The sequence below is a fragment of the Brienomyrus brachyistius genome, chromosome 12 (genome assembly GCF_023856365.1).
Source record: "Brienomyrus brachyistius isolate T26 chromosome 12, BBRACH_0.4, whole genome shotgun sequence".
Classification (NCBI taxonomy): Eukaryota; Metazoa; Chordata; class Actinopteri; order Osteoglossiformes; family Mormyridae; genus Brienomyrus; species Brienomyrus brachyistius.
In genome coordinates, this window is record NC_064544.1 from 23653015 (window position 1) to 23660185 (window position 7171).

The following is a 7171-nucleotide window of genomic DNA, read 5'->3' on the forward strand; positions in this document are numbered from 1 at the left end:
TTATCCGTGATGTATTTTTTAATTGCGCGTGGGAACGGGACTAGACTTCTAAGATGCGGGCAGGAGCAGGACAAAATACTTTACAAAATATTAGATTATTTTACATTACACACCTGGAGCAAAGACATACAATAAATGTTTGTTATAAATAATGAACCGTAAAAGTCATGCAGCTCTGCTGCTGAAGGTCCTGAAACTCAGCATTATGACATCCATCCATCCATCCATTTTCTGAACTGCTTATCCTACTGGGTCGCGGGAGGTCCGGAGCCTATCCCGGAAGCAATGGGCACGAGTTAGGGAACAACCCAGGATGGGGGGCCAGCCCATTGCAGCGCACACTCACACACCATTCACGCACACATGCACACCTACAGACAATTTAGCAACTCCAATTAGCCTCAGCATGTTTTTGGACTGTGGGGGGAAACCGGAGGAAACCCCACGACGACATGGGGAGAACATGTAAACTCCACACACATGTGACCCAGGCGGAGACTTGAACCCGGGTCCCAGAGGTGTAAAGTAACAGTGCTAACCACTGCACCACTATGCTGCCCCACCAATCATTCAATGTTTCACATTTAATATGGGTGAAATTCCGGAGTAGCTGGATGACTATGCAGTGAGACTTTCATGTGAGTCAGACTTAGTGTTATTCACCTGAATGGCGGTGGTATCACACATAGAAATTAGGAGTGCTGATCTATCCATTTTCTGTACCCTACAGGCATACGGCATGGGTTAACTCGGGTGGGGGCAAACTGGAGTAGGCGGAGACTCGAACTCGGGTCCCAGAGGTGTGAGGCAACACTGCACCACCATGCCGCCCCTGCATTATGACATATTTCTTAAAATATTTTGATGTACACCTGAATGACCTTGAACATTGTAATCTTTTTATTTTTAGTCTAGGGGCATAAATCATGTTTGTGTACTGCTGCACATTCCTGTCTATGTAACAAGCAGTGTAGGTTGTTGACATTAGACCAGGTCTTGGTTGGTCAATTGCACAATTGCTTTCCGCTTCCCATAAGCAGAGTTTAATGTTTGCACTTGGGGTGGCAAAGAAACCAGTATCCTGCTTACCTTATGTGTTATCTAATACACACATTATTATTATTTTATCTGCCTTATGCAGAGGTGCAAAATGCCAGCATAGAACATAGCATAATGTTAATATTACCAGTTAATTTCAATTTCGGCTCAGGGGAAACTCAGCACATCCTCAAGAAAGTAATTCACAAGCAATACACCAGACTTCACCTCATTCTAAGACCAACATGCCCATGGGTGCGTGTACATTTGCTATTTAAATGACACTGGACTGGAAAATGACAACTACGTTGAGCTCATGCTAGTAAAGACACTGAAGTTGCCCTTGGCACGGCTTTGTTCCACGAGTAAAATGGGGCCCTGTGTGTGGGATTGCACAGCAGTACAGTGGTTAGCACTTGTCTCTCACACCTCTGGAACTGGGGTCTGGAATTCGAGTCACCACTTTGGCTCTGTGTGTGGAGTTTGCATGGTCTCTATGTGATCATGGGGTTTCCTCCCACAGTCTAAAAATATGGTCTGTCTGCTTGTGCCCTGCGAAGGGTTGGCATCCCATCCTGGATTGTTCCCTGCCTTGTGAGTATAGCCTCCAGCAGAGGGTCTGGCGCCCAACAATCCTGAACAGGACAAGTGGATGGAGAAAATGGATGGATATCCATTACACGTTGGTTTGTTTTGATCAATAAATTAATGATGTAGTATAATATCTCTGTGTTGTTTTATTGGATTCTCTTTATCTATTTTAGTAACTTCGATCAAGACTGATCACATTTCAGGTCAAATGTTTGCAGAGATCCAGACAATTCTATAGGGTCCACAAACTTTTTATTCCCTCTGTGTGCGAGGTGCTGGAGGACCTTCTCTGGATACCTTTCATTTGGCTCAGCTGTGATAGAGGTGTTCGGGTTTGTTGGGCTGCTGTTCTGCCTGTGTCCGGCCACCATGCCACCATCACCCGGTTGTATCGCCATCATTGGCTTTAGCTGAGCGCTCACTTTGCGTTACTTCATTCTGATAAAATGTTGATTTTCAAATAAAAGTGTATATGTTTGCTTTTTTGATCGCTAGAGAATGTCAGTGTTTGTATCCCACTCTGGGCGGTGCAAATGCACCCCTTGTATGCCTGCTTTTAATGCAAATATAAAGTGATAAATGTGCTTGTAAATGTTATATAGTTTGTTACTTACGCATAGCTGCCACTTTGGTAGGTACACCTAGCAAATACTAGAATTGTTTCAAGGGCAGATGGGCTGTGTGTTCAGAGATGCCTTGCTGCACACCCCTGTTGTACTGTGTTGTTATTTCTGCACTTATGGCCTTCCTGTTAGCTTTGACAAGCTTGGCCATTCTCCTCTGACCTCTTTTGTTAACAAGAATTTTTTTCCATGGAAATGCCAGTAAAAGGATTTTTTTTGTTTATTGAGCCATTCTCTGTAAATTCTAGATGCTGTATTGGGTGAGCATCCTAGGAGGGCGGCTGATGCTAGAACCACCATGTCTAACACCAACAATCACACCACATTCTAAAATTGCTTAGGTCATGCGTCTCAGGCTACTAATGCTTAGCCGAACAGTCTGCATGCTGTATGTTCATTTGCAGCCAGGTGATTCGTGGTTTGTGGTTCGTTGTTGTTTGCATTAGTAAATGGCTGTATCTAAAAAACCGGCCCCTATCTATCACACCGCTACCAGAACACTGTGATTTTTTAAGAATACTCCCATCTCATTTCATCAGCACCAGACTGAAACTGCGTTGTGTTTGTCTGAGCTGCTCACAAATGCATTTCTCAGGCAGGCCGAATTGCCCTCATCCTGGATCACCAAACAGTGGAGTTGCCACAGAGAATGTACCACGACTGCTGATATTTCCTGGAGGCGACTTCTGAGAAAAACAATGTTCCTCTGAGTGGATTTTTGCAGTTTTTCCTTTTAAGTTTTCGGAGAGGCCTGGAAAACTGGGCCCGTGTCCTGGGCATCTTCTCCCTCCAGCTAAAGGCCAGGTTGCTAGGCTACCAGTCACAGCCCACTGCAGATTAGCAGCAACAGGGTTAAATTGGGTAGCTTCCAACCAGGAACTCTGAGGTTCATGATCAAGCAGGATGCTGCTGTTTAATCTGAATCGTTTGTGAAGGTACCTTGAATAGACCTGGAAGCTTCCTGACAAGCAGCAGATCATTGTTTAGTACTGTGGCCTCATACCTTAAAGGCTGTGGGTTCATTTCCCCACCATAACCCTGAGTGCATGTAGGTTGCACGTTCTCTGGAATGTTTACTTCCAGTAATCCAAAGACGGTTAGATGGCTCAAAACATATTTAGAAGTACATTTGATATTTTTTTGCTAATTAGAAGGAAAGACTCAAATCTAATGTTTGAGGAACACAAGTCATGCTAGGGCTCTTACACCGGCTCTTACATCGATCAGGATGCCCCACCAATACCCAGCATTAAGGCTAAGCTGAAAACCCTTATATTTTCAACAGTTTTTAGTTAATGCTATAGCATTTTTATGATTTTGAACACAACACTTTCATTGTTTAACTTTTGTATTATTTTATATGCTCTATATTGTTTTAATCTTAATAAAACCTATTCTTTTTATACCTCAATAGCACTGACTATGTGTTTTGAAAAGTGCCATATAAATAGATTTGTCTTGCCTTGCCTAGGTGAAATGTTATCTATAAATTGTGAACACCAATACTGTTTGTATTTCTTTTGACGCCCCCCCCCCCCCCTCCCCCCCCCCCCCCCCCCCCCCCCCCGATAGACTGGGACTTCCTACCAGAGGGAGTCTCATTTTTGTGCTCCTGGGACAGGCTTCTGGCCCATTGCAGCTCGGCACTGCATAAGTGGTTATGGAAAATGGATGAATGTAAGCAATCAAAAGTGCCGAAGTTGAGCATACATTACACCAATTCTTTTCAATATATGCTCACCTGAATTGCAGACATCTCACTAATGATGCAGGGTAGGCCTTTATCAGGGATGGATAGTGATGAAAGATGACTGACGCAATCACTTGATCTAAACTCCAGTATTTTTCTGCTATAAACATTCTACATATACTGTCATCTGGATTCTCACCACACACAGCTTCACCTTATTTATTTAATCAAGTTCTCTTCCTTTAGTCACCACTTTAAAGTTACGCTTCTGTTGTGAGATATTCACAAAGTAGCCCAAAGATCTCAGACAAAATGACTGTAAATGAGTCACACAACAAAATAAATGATTGTAGGAAGACAGCAAAATCATCCAGATGAACTGAAATTGTGCAAAACTGATATCTAGTGACTTCAAATAACTTTAATAACCTTTCTTTTAGAAAAGCTTTTTCTTTTTAATGATCAAAGACAGTAGCTCTTTCTGATGTGTTTAAAGGAAGCATCTGCACTTTCCAGGGTGTGTTGTGGAGAAGGACCCTCCTGGGTTTCAGGTATGTGCAGGGACGGATTATGGGTTGTGTGGGCCCCTGGGCAAAACGTTCGCGCAAATGCGTGCCGTCCAAAAAGTAGCGTGTTACGAGATCTCGCGATATTATAACATGACGAGCTTGCTTCTCGGAGTGAAAAGCGGTTTGGCGAATGTGCTGCAAATCAGCTGCTGTAAGCATCTCGGTGTCTGACAAAATTACCATAGCAGGTGCCCTACTTTTAAATCTTTTTTATGACAGCATTGTGGGTGAAAACAGCGAAAAGGTGACAGAGAAAGCATGAACCATCTGTAAGCATTGTAGGAATATAATGCGGTACACAGCGGCTAACGCTACTGCTATGCAAAGCCATTAGCAGCACCATCATCGCTCATTACTTAAATCCACTGCACCGGTGAAGAAAACATAAAAAAATATGTTTGTTATTTATATTGTTTTATTTATATTCTATTTTATGTTCAATTGAGTAGTCAAATAGTAGTAAAGCCTGTCATTTGAGTTTGTGGTGAAATATTTTATGGTGCTAGGTATTTGTTCTGTTCTTTACTGTATGATGATGGTGATTATTTAAAGCATTTCAACAAACATCTGCATTATTTAGCATTTTCTGTCTTTCAAATTAAGCAAATAAAAGGCTGCTTTCCAGTAATAGATTTCCTCTTTGAAGTTTTCCTTAAAATATTGTTAAAATATTGTCTCGTTCTCGTGAACCCAGTATCGTGTCTCATATCGTCTCGTGGGCCGAGTATATCGTAACAGCACTAGCTCTAGCGGTATGAGCTGACAACAGCGATAAGAGAGGTGAGAGTGGCTCAGACCAACTATACGAATGTATGTCTTACGGAAGGTATACTTAACTAAGGATGTAATAGGAATCACGTCAAAACGTCAAGTGGCAACTTAAAGTGGAATTTATGAGTGACGTGGTGTTAAGAAGGTTTGCACCCTGGTCAGTTTTTGGCACCATTTCCACAGTAAAGCGTGTAAGATCCCCACATATTCATTGACCGTCTCACAAAGCACCATATTTCCATGTGTTTACAATGTGTTCACTCTCTGACCTCTCTTACCCTGGTAGTGACTTGTTTGAGATTTGAAGGCAGACACACGATTGACTGCATGCTATTGCTAAACGGGCCAGACGACCTAGGTGTTTTCCCACTGAAGGTGATAAATACAGACAGAATAAAGACAGTCCATGTCAAAGCCGACCTCTATGTATTCATAGCAGGGTCATGATCATTTCTTATCTGTCAGGTCAGACGTCTCCATAAAAGGGTTATCCAAGTTTCTGTGGAATTGAATGCATGCAAATACAGATCACTGAGGGACTCATGCAATGTAAAAGTTTAAGCAAACAGCCTCTGACTCTGTTCTGTTACTGCTACAGGTCTGATCACTCCCTTTATTTGGATTTTCATCATTCACAGTTGAAGACATTCCAAGGGATGCTTTGCTATTATTCTGTGTACGACCTACCATTCCCAAACTGCTATTTGGTTGCTTTCCTTCATCGATCTCAGTAATGCCATATGTCTTTCCCTGGTTAACCAAATCCTAAAAGACAAGGCGAGTGCACATGAAGTGTTTCCCCAACATTCGGCATCCTGACACCTTGGTCCTTTTAGAGGTAACATTTGGGGACAGATAGAGCCTTTCAGGGACTGCATCTCTGTACCTTTAATTATCACTACCTAACTGCACCCGAGTGTAATTACGATGTTAACAGTAGGGGACTCCGTGCCTCCATTGCCGCAGAATGCTAGAGGCGATAACTGGAGGGAGCAGTTCACCTGTTCACAGTATTTACTGATTACAGGGCCTGTAGGGTGCATCTCCAAAGCTGGACAAAAAACCTGAGGCCATGATTCCTTCATGTGCCGGAGCCCCCATTTGAGAGACATGGATAAAGCTGAGAGGTGCCAGTAAGTATGGCCTCCATAATGTATCATCTGCTTGTATCCTTATTACTACTCTTTCCAGGCCTTTTGATCCTCGGGGATACCCAGTTTGGGTAACCAGCACTAAGAAAGGAGGAATTACCAGGGTATACCCTTAATTCACATAAGGTATCATCTAGAGATGCACCAATCCTATTTGACGGATCGGGTATCGACCATATGTGACTGATCCATAATCGATACTTACTTATTTAGATGAGCCCTAACTCTGCCACTCAGTAATTTTGCCACTCTGGGTGTAAGCACGGTTACTTTCGCCTGCTGTGATGCCATGCGCATACCCTTTGCAGTATGGGGAGTGTAAGAACATCAGATAAAAGGCTGACAAAGTATTTTATGCTTTTAACAGCAACTAGTCATACAGCGATCTGCAATCTTTGTAGAAACAAAGTTTTGAGAGATGGGAGTAGCGTTTAGCAGAAAATCCCACTAAAAGCGCACACAAGAGTAGGAGACAATACGAGAAATCTTTAAAAAGCGATGGATGATTTGGGAGTTGCTGGCTCAGGCTGTTTTGTGCACTCGCTACAGCTTGAGATATACGAGGGGCTGCAAAGCACACTGCCATTTACAGTGTGTGCCCATATTATTACTCATGCTAAACGGCCTAATTAGCACATTCATCTGAGGGTCCAGTGTGGTAGAAAAATTATAAATTAACCTCTCTGATAACACAGAGAGTCACTTAGAATAAAAGTCTGGACCTCTCAGATTGGTGAG

The 7171-nt window shown here is 42.7% G+C and overlaps 1 long non-coding RNA gene across 1 annotated transcript in view; it reads left to right on the forward strand.

Annotated features, from left to right (window-relative positions):
- LOC125704408 (uncharacterized) overlaps positions 1-6538 on the forward strand; it is a 32622-nt gene extending 26084 nt beyond the window's left edge. The window contains exon 3 of the long non-coding RNA XR_007381111.1: positions 6310-6538. This is a non-coding gene — a long non-coding RNA (uncharacterized LOC125704408). The remainder of the gene's footprint in view (positions 1-6309) is intronic.
- Positions 6539-7171: the final 633 nt, after the last annotated feature.